This window comes from Paroedura picta, chromosome 1 (genome assembly GCF_049243985.1).
Source record: "Paroedura picta isolate Pp20150507F chromosome 1, Ppicta_v3.0, whole genome shotgun sequence".
NCBI classification, from domain to species: Eukaryota; Metazoa; Chordata; class Lepidosauria; order Squamata; family Gekkonidae; genus Paroedura; species Paroedura picta.
The window spans coordinates 81,404,224-81,417,204 of NC_135369.1; the positions used below are offsets into that span (position 1 = coordinate 81,404,224).

At 44.2% G+C, this 12,981-nt stretch overlaps 1 protein-coding gene across 1 annotated transcript in view; it reads left to right on the top strand.

Annotated features, from left to right (window-relative positions):
- Window positions 1-2,188: 2,188 nt before the first annotated feature.
- Window positions 2,189-12,981, top strand: part of GREM2 (gremlin 2, DAN family BMP antagonist) — a 42,426-nt gene continuing 31,633 nt past the window's right edge. The window contains exon 1 of the mRNA XM_077345213.1: window positions 2,189-2,602. The gene's annotated coding sequence lies outside the window, so the exon portion shown is untranslated. The remainder of the gene's footprint in view (window positions 2,603-12,981) is intronic.

The following is a 12,981-nucleotide window of genomic DNA, read 5'->3' on the forward strand; positions in this document are numbered from 1 at the left end:
AGCGGCTTATAGTCGCCTTCCCTTTCCTCTCCCCACAACAGACACCCTGTGAGGTGGGTGAGGCTGAGAGAGCCCTGATATTCCTGCTTGGTCAGAACAGTTTTATCAGTGCCATAGAGCAGTGGTCCCCAACCTGCGGGCCGCGGCCCGGTGCCGGGCCGTTAAGGCCATGGCGCCGGTCCGCGGCTCCCTCCCCCCGCCCCCCCCGCAGTAAAAAACTTCCCAGGCCGCAAGCTTGCGGCCCGGGAAGCTTCTTACTGTGGCTGGGCGGGGAGAGGGAATCAGGGCCAGCCGCGCCCATGCGGGTGCGGCCCGCGGGCGCGGCCGATGCATGGGCGTGGCCCGTGCGGCCCGCGGGCCGCGCCCCGATGCCTTGCCGGTCCCCAACCTCAGAAAGGTTGGGGACCACTGCCATAGAGAGCCCAAGGTCACCCAGCTGGTTGCATATGGGGGAGCGCAGAATTGAACCCGGCATGCCAGATTAGAAGTCCGCACTCCTAACCACTACACCAAACTGGCATAGTGTCTTATATGGTCCCTTCCAACTCTATGATTCTATATCTGGGTAACTGAAATCACGTAGGACCATTACAGCACCATGACACAATGGATCCATGATTGTTGTGGTTCTTCCTACACTCTAAGATATGGTCTATAGCACCGGTCCGCAACCTTTCGGCTGCCACGGACCACTGCTCCGGAGTGGGGGGAGAGGGCGGCCTGGGGGCCCACGCACGCACGGCACCCCCAGTGCAAACGCGCATGCGTGGACTGCCGCACACACACGTTTGCGCCCAGCAGGGCAAACACACACGTTTGCGCCCAGTCCGCGCATGCGCGTTTGCGCCGCCGCCATGCCTGCGGCTGTGGCTCCCTCTCCCAGCCCCTCCCAGCCCCTCCGGGCCGCCAGCAAAGCGGCCGCCAAAGCGGCCGATTAGCTGGCAGCTCGGCAAGCTTCTCTTCCCTCTACTCCCGAAACAAGAACCTTGCGGCCTGGCGAGCTTCTCGCTACGGGGGGGAAGAAGGAGCCGCGGCCCGGTGCCAAGGCCTTCGCGGCCCGGCACTGGGCCACGGCCCGCGGCTTGGGGACCACTCGTCTACAGGATGACGGTGATTTTATTTTGTTTCAACATAAAAATCGTATGAATTCACGAGGGTCTGACTTACTTTCTTCACCCTTAGACAATCAAACCCTGTGCCCCATGGAATGCTTGTGACAAAGCCCTTTCTTACTGTCCATCCATCCTAGGTCTTTAGGCAGTCTGCCTGTGTTCACATAGAGCAGTCTTTCTTTCCATCATATTGCTGCAAGGACACATGGGAATGAGAAAGCAGAGATAACAGACAAAGAAGGCATAAAAGTCTCCCCTAGTCAGAAGACATTGGGAAGGGAAGTTCCATCACCTCCGTTCAGAATTCATGTCCTGTCCAGATTTCCAAACAAGTGACAGCACATATGCCAGTTGTAATGGTTTTATATGTACACAAATATTCTCAAAAGCCGGCTTGTGTCATTTCTAAGTTTGTCTCACTTACTGCAAAAAATCTGGAATGAAAAACATATCCCTTGAAATTATGGGTGGAAAAAAAAAACCTGAACTATAAGCCTTTTGGAGTAATGAATAGCAATCATTTTGGAGGATTTAATAAAGGGGTACAATTGAGAGCTTCAAACTGTATCATTTAAACACACACCAGCCTGGCTCCACTGCAGTATTCATACAGACCCTTTAAAGGTATGCATTTTACCTTAATTCCCTTGAACATGCCTCCCTTTTAGGGAGGGGCACTACCATTGTGGACCGTTCCCTTCCCTGGACCCTACATGTCCCCAATGGAACTATAACGTCATGGGGAAACCTGCTGTAAAGAGTAGGCTACTCTTTTTGGCTTCCGACCTAGGAAGATGGCTTCAAGTGGGAAGCCGCGTCGGTCTCGAGCAGCAGAACAGATCTCAAGTTTTGTGACACCTTTAAGACCCACAGAGACGTATTCAAGGTACGAGCTTTCGCGCACACTTCCTGACACTGTATGTGAGGACATGTGCGTGCACACGAAAGCTCGTATCTTGAATACGTCTCTGTGGGTCTTAAAGGTGCCACTGGACTCGAAATCCGTCCTACCCAGGAAGATGTGTTCCCCCCCCCCCCGCCCCCATCAGCGAGGAACAAGCGACTCCGCGGCTGGCCGCAAATTCAAACCGCGTGTCCGCGCAACTTGTGCCCTGGCTGAGAAAGAGGGATGGGGGGGGGGGGCGCTACGGGCTCAGGACGGGAGAGGCGAGCGTGGTTTGTTTGGTGGCCAGAGCCAATAGAAAGCGTCGCCTTGGCTAATATGCCCGCGCGGGGGCTGCGAGGAGTCAGAGAGCTCGGCTGCGCCTCCGGTGGGTCTTCGCTCCCCCTCCTCCCCCGCGCGGCTCGCCGGGGCTCCTTGCGCAGCGAGAGCGAGGCTGCTGCAACAGAGCTCTTACGGGCACCGGCGGGGACAGCAGCAGCAGCAGCAGCAGCAGCAGGAGGAGCCCTGGCAGACCACGCTGGTTCAGCTCACGCCACTGGGGGAGAGAGACGCCGAGGCCAGAGGGAGCCGCTGCGGCTACTGACAGGTAATCCAGCCCATCCCGCGGGGCTGATGCCGTCCCTTCGGGAAAGACTATTTATATGGAAATTGGGGCCCCCTCGGGAAAGGGGGGGTCTTTTGATTTCACTGCAAAGGAGCGTGTCTAATGTCCACCTTTTTTTTTAAGGGAGGGGGGAGCAAAATTGCTCCCGGGCTTTCTTCACCTCGGATGAAAGACTGGCAGCTGGAGAGAAGCTTTCTTACGCCTTCTCTTATTGACGCCCTGCTGATGGAGCCCCTGGCTCTCTAGGATAGGCGAGTGGGAGTTTTTAATGCTGGTCCCTCCGGAGGCGGAGGGCGAGTGACAGACACATTCTCTGGGTTATATATCCACCGGGGTGGTTAGGCAGGATTGAAAGACTCGAGAGAAACCGCCCTCAATGTTAACTTTTTTTCTTCCAGGGGCTTCGCCTCCTTCCAGTTTGCATACTGAATATGCGGACTGGTTTACTTGTGTGAAATCAGCCGGTAGGGTTAACTGCCGGTTTCTGTGCATGCTTATTTGGAAGTAAAGCTCGCTCATTTCCCAAGTGTTCATAAGCTGCTCAAAGACATCTGTACCTGTAAGACCCCCTCCCCCCCCATGCCTCCTCCTTGTACCATATGTATGCTTTGAATTCCACACCAGTGAGCACCTCCTTAAAGTCTCCTCTTTTTGTTTCCACATATCAATATACTTTCAGCCCAAGAACCCATTGGAAATGTACAGCTCCATTCCCGAGACCAGTTTTTATACCTTATATTTGCATTTGAAAACTAAAATCTCAGCTAGATTTTCAGAGCTATGTAGAATTAGCACCCTGCATGGTTTGTAGGATTTTTTTTCTGATTGAAGAACATATGGCACCGTTTCTGACATTATAAATTGAAAACATAATGTCTTTATATATTTTAGAAAGGTTTAATATAGTGATAGAAGTGCATTTGTGATAGGGGCATTTTTTGTAAACTGAACCAAATATTTACCCATTCATCTAAAGTATTTTAAAGTTGATGTAATAGATTTTCCAAAAACCATGAAGACATTACAAAAAAAATAGTACAGTGTTGTGAAAGTGGTTATGTAACTTTCTGTAGGGGATTCTTGAGGACAAAATTTGTAACTCAAACAGACCACAGTTTTCTTTATTTCAAAGAGGGCAAAGTTCTTAGGGGGAGCTAGGGGAAGACTGAAATGTTGAAAAGCACTCCCTTTAAAAACATTGTGAATACTGTAAACGGAGCCTGAATTCCATCCGGTTGGAATCACTATAGAAAATGGTTTGGGATAAGAATCCAGAGGAGCCCAATCAATGCCTCCTGAATAAAACAGCAACAGGTGCATGATCCACTTGCTGTGCCTTAATTAGCACTTTGCATATCAGGCCACATAAGTGCTACTACTACTGCATGCTAATTCACTCTGAAATCTAACATCAGTTCAGCTTCTCTGACTTCCCACTACCAGAAGTACAATGCAGCCACTGTGTTTCCTGACTGGATTTATGTTCTTTTTAACTACTGAGCAAGAGGAAGAAACAAATATTGTCTAAATCATTAGTATGCAAGGCAAGCAAGCTTTATTTTGTTTAACATTCACACTTCTTTTTTCACCCTGTCCCTTTCTTCCCAGTGCAGTTTGTTTAAAAAGTTGCACATCACTGGGGGAGGGGAGAGAGCTTGTTTTATGACATTTTTCTAATCAACAGGCCCAGTGAAGCTTGAGTACATGGACTGTAAATGACTTACCTGATCTGAAAAACATGGTTGGGGAGAAGCAATTTCTGTAAAAGACATGCTCCCAAGTGAAATTGCCAGTCCAGTTGGATTTAGTGGGAACTGCTTCCAAATGATCAGGTTTAGAATTGTGAGCACACACGTTCATGACTGGAAATATAAATCCTACTGACTTGTTACTTATGTTACTTATGGGTTTCAAATAAACAGTCCCAATGCACTGAATATAAAGTCGCATTTAAGTAATGTTAAAAACATTACTTAGGAATTAGGAACTCCTAATTAAGATCAATAGTAAGCAGTTGGATGTCCCAAACCACATGCTAGAACATGAGACAGATTTGACCCAGAAGATGGCAACTTTAACTTTAAAATTAAGTGGGTGATATAAAATGGGTTTTAATGTCATAATCAAGCTGGTGTGCTTCCTCTGTGATTTTCTAGGCTCACAGATTCTACATTTACATTCTAAAAGGGGTCTCCTCACGAGTCCCTCCATATGGAAGGAATAGTGAGGATTGTACCCCTCTGCATCTTTTTCAAAGCTATATCTTTGAAATCTAGTATCCGGCTCCATGGGCTTCTATGCTCCCTACATAATCTTTCTCTGTGAAGGTTCTCGGGTGATTGCTTTTCAATGACTATCTGTCAGTTTTCTCAGTTAAATTGGAAACAGCCCTCTGTCTCTTTCTCTTCATAGAGGGGACAATTATTCTGCTTAATTTGTCCCCAGTTTACGATAACAGCATTTAGATTGTCTGCTTAAGAGGGCAATGGAATCTTACTTGGCTACTTCTGGTTTTATTAATTTTCTCATGAACTTTTCAGGAACAATTTCTTCAAGGAAACCTTACCACTCCTATATATTTGGATAAATGTGCCTAGTTTGCTCAAAAAGAGCTTGGTAAAGCAGATTCTGTTCTGATTGCTGAGATGGAAGATTTACCTATTCATAATTGTGTGGCCTATTGAATAATTACAATGAAAATTAATAGGGGGAAATAGCAAGTCAAGGAATTAATTATGATTCCTTGTAAGTATGACTTGTCCATGATATTCATATTCTAATCTGATAAATGGCCAGTTTAGGAGTGCGCCACATTTTAGAATACTATAGAAAAAATGAAATCCTAGAGCAAGTCTCTGCAGCATTTCTGCAAAAACCCTGACTAGGGTTGCCAGGTCCCCCTGGCCACCAGTGGGGGATAGGGGTTAGGGTCTAGGTTAGAAAACTTGTAGAGATTTCGGGATGGAACCTGGAGAGGACAGAGACCCCCGTGGGGAACAATGCCATAGAGCCCACCCCCCAAAGCAGCCATTTTCTCCAGGGGAACTGATCTCTGGAGTCTGAAGAGGAGCTGTAATTCTTGGGGATCCCTAGATCCCCTTGGAGGCTCATGAAATCTGTACACACCGGATCCCTAGATCCCCTTGGAGACTCATGAAATCTGTACACACCGGTTTCAGTGGGGAGAGGTTATGTGGGTGGGCCATGCAGGGTGGAACCCTTGGTGAAGGAAGAAGTACAAACTCGAGGCACTTCCCTGGGTCTCATCCTGCAGACAATTATGATTATCTTGCCATCTTGCCATGTTTTATAAAAATCCACATAGTTGCTATTCTGTTTGCTTTGTCATTTAGAATCTGTGATTCAACAGATGGATGCTGTCTAGTTAGTTAGGCTCTGCTGTACCAGATGGAAAGTACTGAAAAGAACAATGAACTGAAAATGTTAGCTGCACATCTGATAAATAGTGGCTGACAGTAACTAAAGATGTGAGGATCCAAAGGAAGAACAAAGTAGCAATTTCGTCCCTGTTCTCTTTTGTGACTTACAAAAAAAATACACAGCAGCAATAAAAATAGTTAAATACTCCAGGGAGATTCTCAGCGGCTCCTCTTTGCTTTAGTTAGCAGATCTGGAGGAAACTCAAGACAAATCCTGTGCGTCTGTCTGCCTCATTCTGGGGAGTTCAGTCATTCAGGATGCTGGCATGCACTTTGCCTGTCATTCAGCTCAACACAGATCTGCATGCTATGAAAGCCAGCATTGCTTATATATGCAACTCTGTTCCCTGGAGTCTGCTGATCCATCAAGTGAGTGTTGATCCTGGACCTGGGACCAGCTCAGCCGTGGGTTCAGGGACTGTGGGTTTATGCAAAGGATTCTTGGTGTTCGTTTCTTCTTTATAAAATCAGAAATTGGTAGCAGACTCTGTCTCATATTAAAAAAACTGAAAGAAGTGTATTTCTATCAGGAGAAAGTTGTCAATGTGCTTTCTACTGGTCTGCATAAGTGACCATGTACTTAATATTTAGTCTTCAGGGTAACTTTCAAAAAATAATCACATGCACAAACAAATCATATATATTGCATAAGACCCACAAGAACAATGATTAAAATTTTTTTTTAAAGAATAGAGTGTTGAACAATCATCACTCAAATGCCGAGGAGAACAAAAAGGTACCTAAATGACAAGGAAGCTCGTACCAGGTGAAGGCTTTTGAAATTAGCATTTCAGAATTGGAGGGGGGGACTACAAAAATGTCCACCTGCCAATCTTCCAAAGATGACAGGTGGCCCTTTCAGAGATCAGGTCCCAAAGCCGTTTAGGGCTTTCAAGCTTAAGTCAAGTGCATTGAATTGCCTCTAAGGAGCACAGGGTGAGCCCGGGATTTTCAACACTGGTGCATATGATAGATCCCTGCCATATTCCAGACCAAAAGAAGGATTCAAATAGTTTTCTAAGACAGCCCTGTTGAATGCATAGTAATAACCTATCTGCGTTAAAAAAATAAAAATAAAACCCTGTTAAAAAAAACCCTCTGACTTTTTTTTTTTTTTTTTTACATTGGCGTGGTGGCTGTCATAATCACACTTAAACTTATTCATGTCTGTTGCTATATTGCTCCAATTTTAGTTTTTGGAGGATACATTGTGAAATGTAGTGGAAGTGGCAAAACCTCAGAGGTTCTTGGGGACGCAATACATAGCCTTGCCTAGCTATCCCTACAGTGATACCTTCCGTGGAAGGCTGTAATACATGCAGTCTTATGACCTGTTCCTGTGGGAAGCCAGTCCTGCTGAATGAAATAGTATCCACTCTCATGTATATGGCAGTCTCTCAGCCTGATCCTGGGCATGTTACTCAGAAGTGGCCCCGCTGAGTTTTGGTGTCATACTCCCAAACAGGTATGTAGCCTTTGATACTGAAATCCTTGAAGTCTCAGTCTTCTAAATCTTGGATTAGCAGTGTAACGAATAGGGTTACCAGGTCTTCAGCTCCTTTGTGTTTTAGAGTTTCAGAGAAAGGGGGGGGGAATCCATAATAGGCAGTGAGTCCTGTCATCACTTTGAAAGAGAAGCCACATTTCCTGTTCTCCGTACAGCTCTTAAAGGACCAGGGGCCTTCCCGTTTTTGGGACCTGATGGCTAGAACTACAAGTAAGGACAGTTCAGCCAACAATATATGAGCTAGACCATGGCAAACCCAAGTAGGTGCAAGCTTGGCATGTCATACATGTCATACATGTCTCAGTGTTTTAAAAAATATTCCGTCCCTTTCAGAGGGGCTGTTTCTCTTGTGGCATTTGGTACTTCTGGGCCATGAAAAGCTTTGACTGACTGTTTCCGGCCATTACATCTCCATTCAAGGGATGGGATATTTTTCTCCAGGCCTGTCTGCTGCTCTTAGAATTGTGGAGGTAGGATTGGGATCAACTGAATAGCGTTTTCAGTCAAGGAGAGATGGAGTAGCTGAATAGAAATGGATGGGAGGCTGTGCTGTAGGTAGAAAGGAATAATTTGCTTGTGTCACTTAAAGCTCTGACTCTTCTATTGTTAAGAGCCTCTTGTGGCGCAGTGGTAAGCAGCAGAAATGCTGTATGAAGCTCTGCCCATGAGGTTGGGAGTTCAATCCCAGCAGCCCGCTCAAGGTTGACTCAGCCTTCCATCCTTCTGAGGTCGGTAAAATGAGTACCCAGCTTGCTGGGGGGTAAACGGTAATGACTGGGGAAGGGACTGGCAAACCACCCCGTATTGAGTCTGCCATGAAAACATTGGAGGGCGTCACCCCAAGGGTTAGACATGACTCGGTGCTTGCACAGGGGATACCTTTACCTTTACCTTCTATTGTTGTGTTCAGGTATAGAATACAGAGCAATGCTAAATGTGCTTTTATTATGCTTCTGCACCAACTGGTACCTATGCAAGAAGAGTGAATTTAGTCCTATTTCAACCATTCTTCATTAACAGGACTGGTGTGATTTGAGCTCAGCAATTCATGTGGTCAAGGAATATAACAGCAGCTGTGATTAATCTGCAGGGTTTGTGGCAGAGGAGCTATTTTTAAATCATATGGCAGAATTACACACAGGAAGCGCATAAAATATGTAACCAAGTAAGTTTAATGGTTATGCAAACAGATTTAAACCCTCTCAATTGCAATAGAGGAGAGTACAAAGAGCTCTGTCACATCTCCTTGGAGAGCACAATGCTCACATTCCTGTGACAGGTGGACAGGCAGTACCACAATTACATTCAGGACATGGTATTTTACCACATTTAAACAGCAGGTCTGCACAGCTGCCAAAGCCTGTTTGTATTCTGTTCGTTGTATTCCATACTTTATGTAGCAAGTCAAACCCTCTCATTGGTGGAACTGATTGCATCCAGGTTTGCAAGACAGGGTTGGGGAGTACATTAGTGTCATTTTTGAGAAAGCAGTCTCTTCATATCTGTTACTCATAAACATCTACCTAAACATCTGTTTCTCTTATCTGATAGGTGCTAAGTGGTGGGAGAAGTGTTGATCAAAGAATATTGCAATTGTAACAGCAGTTTAAGCTGATAAATTTTGCACATACAGAGCAACAGTATCACTTTATGGCACCGTTCTGTTGCCGTGTGGTCTACTCTAGATTATGAAGTCAGCACCCCTTACCTCAAAGTAGACCCAGTGAAGTCACTTATCTGGGGGCTCAGGGCTGTAGCCAGAGATTTTTATCACATGTAATCAAAATCCACCCATTATGAAAACAAGCTTGTTTCTTTAGTTTATATTAATGTGGCATTTTATGCTTTGAAGTTTCACTGGAAAATGTTATATTGTGTTTTTCCAAGGCAAGACCAAATCTGTACTAAACATTACCACCATTTTTACAAGCAAAATGTATTATTGAAAAGGGAATGTTATTCTTGAGTGCCAAAGTGCTACAATATGTTTACTATGATAGGGTTAAAGGAAACTTTGAAAGTCAAGCTAAGCTCAGTAGGCTACTGATAAATAAACGTTGCCCTTGAGGAGACACTGCCTAGTAGTATTGGGAAACCTCAGTTAGCTGTTCAGACTTTATCCTAAAAACTAACGCATCCACCCAATTACAGCTGTGCCGGATCTTACAAAGACTGGGCAATGTCAAAGCAATGTGCATCATCTCATTTTATGTGATTCTCAAAAGTCAGAATGCCACATTGTATGAATTGTGTGGCTTCCCACAGATAGAGTTTAATTTCTGGAGCTGAAGAACCAGTGTTAAAAATAGTGACTTTCACTAGAGAAAAGAAACTAGGATAGAAGTCCTTGGAAAAGTTAATCTGGAAGAGATCAGGAGAGATTTCAGATTCAGTTTTGCAATTGGCACACTTGGCTACTTGTACAAAGGTTTTCTGGGAAGTTGTGCTCAATGTGCTCAATGCTGATAGTTTAGTTATGCAATGGACAGTGTCTATGTGCGAGAGTGCGTGGTTGAAAAGAAAAAGTAGAGGTCATGCTGATACTTCTCAGATTAAATATGAGGTGGATAGAAGTTTGCTTTTCAAGTAGACTTGCAGCTATAGGAGCATGCATGGGAGCCAGTAATCCCTTAGGAATCCCTTAGGAAGCAATACGGAGCTTTTCCGCCAGGTCTACAGGTGAGGCTGGTTGGCAAGGAAGATCATGGCCCCCCCCCCTATAGGAGTGGTGGCTTGCAAGTTCATCTACACCCCCCTCCCAGAGGTATTGCTGGAGATTACTAGGATGGGATGATGTTTCCGCCATATTGTTATTGTATAGTTTTGATATTCTTGTATTTTATGGTTTTATGTCACCGGTTTTAATGCGGATTTTTCTCGGTTTTTATCTAACACTTTAACCCACCACGAGCCTTTGGGGAGTGGCAGGAAATAAATCGCAGTATAAATAAGTAAATAAAATAAATATGGAGGCACTATCTTTAAAATGCTGCAAGCCTCTTCTCTTTGGCTTGATTCCACATTAAACACTTTTAGCCTGTCTTCTGATTTTGATAAGCTTATGTGAAAAATTGAAAGGTGGTTTTGAATGCATTTGTACTGTGCTTTGAACTGACTGAGGATCATGAAGGAAAGTTAATATAAAATTTATTTATTTGTTTTTTATTTGATTTGTATACTGTCCTCCCATACAGCTCAAGGCGGTTCACATAAAACATTGCAGATGTAATACATAGAACAGTCTAACAAATAAGGTCATGGAGGGAGTGTCTGAGGGGGGACCAGCGGATGTTTTTGGGTCAGTCGGACTCAAGAAAATGCCTGGTGGAGGAGCTCCCTTTTGCAGGTCCTGCGGAATTGTGGGAGTTCAGGCAGGGCCCTGAACTCTTCAGGGATCTCATTCTACCAGGTGGGGGCCAGGACCGAGAAGGCTCTGGCCCTTGTTGAGGTCCGACATGCTTCTTTGGGTCCAGAGATTACCAGCCGGTTGTTGGTAGCAGAGCATAGTACTCTTTTGTATGTGTAATTTCAATCAGAATCTCCAGGTTTAATGGTCTTTTGTTTTTCTATTAATAAAATCCTCTTACTTTTCCTTAGTCAGCTTCCCAGTGAATGCAGAAGGGGAAGCTGCAAGATGCCCTCAAATGCTTCACATTTTAGGTGATATTTGTATTGTTTGTGGCTTCATATCACTATACCCCTATACAAATTCTCATTTAAAGAACAAAATATGAAATAGTCTTCTTGAACAGCGTTCCACAGGGTGATTTGCTGTAGTACCACATTCATCTTTGCTCCCTCCAGCTTCACTCTTTTCTCCTCCTTAACTGAAACCTGAACTCTTTTCAGATGCTATGTTTGAGAGAGAATTCAGAATAACATTTTGACTTCTACATAATTGTCATTTGAGCAAATATTTAAGGGCCTCTCAATTACCTACCATGTAGCTGAATGAAACTGTATCACAGCAACAGCCAAGGCTGCAGATTTTATGTTTGTGAAGTGAAAAAACTGTTTGGGTGGACGAGCCAAGCCATTTTTATTTAATAGAAGATTAAGTAATATTGTGCACATCAGACATGCATTTCTTTTTTTGCTATTTTGAGCTGATTTACATAACCCTTATGCTCCTCCCCATGTACCTTTAAGATTCTTTATAATAAAATACCTGGCTGTAGATCTGATTTCAAGCCAACCATGAGAAGCTGGGAAATAAAGTTAAGGAAGCTTTTGAAATGCTCACTAGTTAACATAATAGATGGGAGGTATACAGTAGTATACTTTGACTGTCATAGCCATGCTTTATCTGAGATAACTCATTGGAACGCAAAAAGTGGGCCTTGTGAGTTAATACAATCATTTGAAGTCTTTGACTGAAAGAGCAACTAATCTTATAAGGAGAAAACCAGTGATGTTTAAGAGGGATTTTTTTCTGGTTTGAATGAGGATTGTAACAGTGGTATGAATGCAGGAGAAAGAAGCATTCTTTTCACATTTCTTGGAGGTCTAAAAGGAAGAGGAAATAAACTGGCGTTGAAAATCGTATTAATTTTCTGTCAGTTTAAACTAGTGGTAGATCCAGTTAGTCAACTGGAATTGAAATCAATAAAAGAAGAATCAAGAGAGGAAACTGTTGTGAACCTGACTTCTGCTTTTGTGTACAGTAACAAGTACTGTACAGGAGATGTCTGGCTTGATAGGAGGCAGGGTGGGAAAGTGGCTTTTCTTTCCTAAGATGCTTTCTTATTTCCAGATCTTACTTTCCTGTGCATTGCTTTGTACCCCATTCCCAAGTCTTTAAATATTGGCAAAGAAATCAACCATTCTTGGCAAACAACAATTTTTGTGTGTGTTCCATTTAACATAATAAATGTAGCACAGAAGATAAGAGCAAGAGCTGGTAGCTCATCCTTCAAACCATAGCTCAGCCATAAACTCACTCGATGGCCTTAAACAAGCTGCCATTTCTTTGCCAATACTCTCTCCCCTCCAAACAGCAATCTGGGGAGAATAGTCGTGTTCTGTTGTATAGGATTATTTCAAGAGCTGCAAAATCTCAGTTTACATCTTAAGCCTGTGATGCAGTTGTCATACTCACCCACAGGGCCAATAGGGTAGAAGTTTGGCCAGTCCTACCATTACTGAATGTTTACTATTTTAATGACATTTATATTGTTTTAACACTAGCCTCCCTGAAACACAAGTGAGGAGCAGGGTATACATTTAATAAATAATAATAAAATAATTGCCTCACCCATATCAGTAAATACACTGCCAACATGTAATTCCTACATTAGTATCTTTTATGGAGGCATAGTGATGGCACATGAATTGCCTGTGTGATCTGGGTTCTGCAAGTGATAGTCGGCTAGGAATGTCAGCCTCCTGATGGGACCTTGGGACCCCCTGGTTTT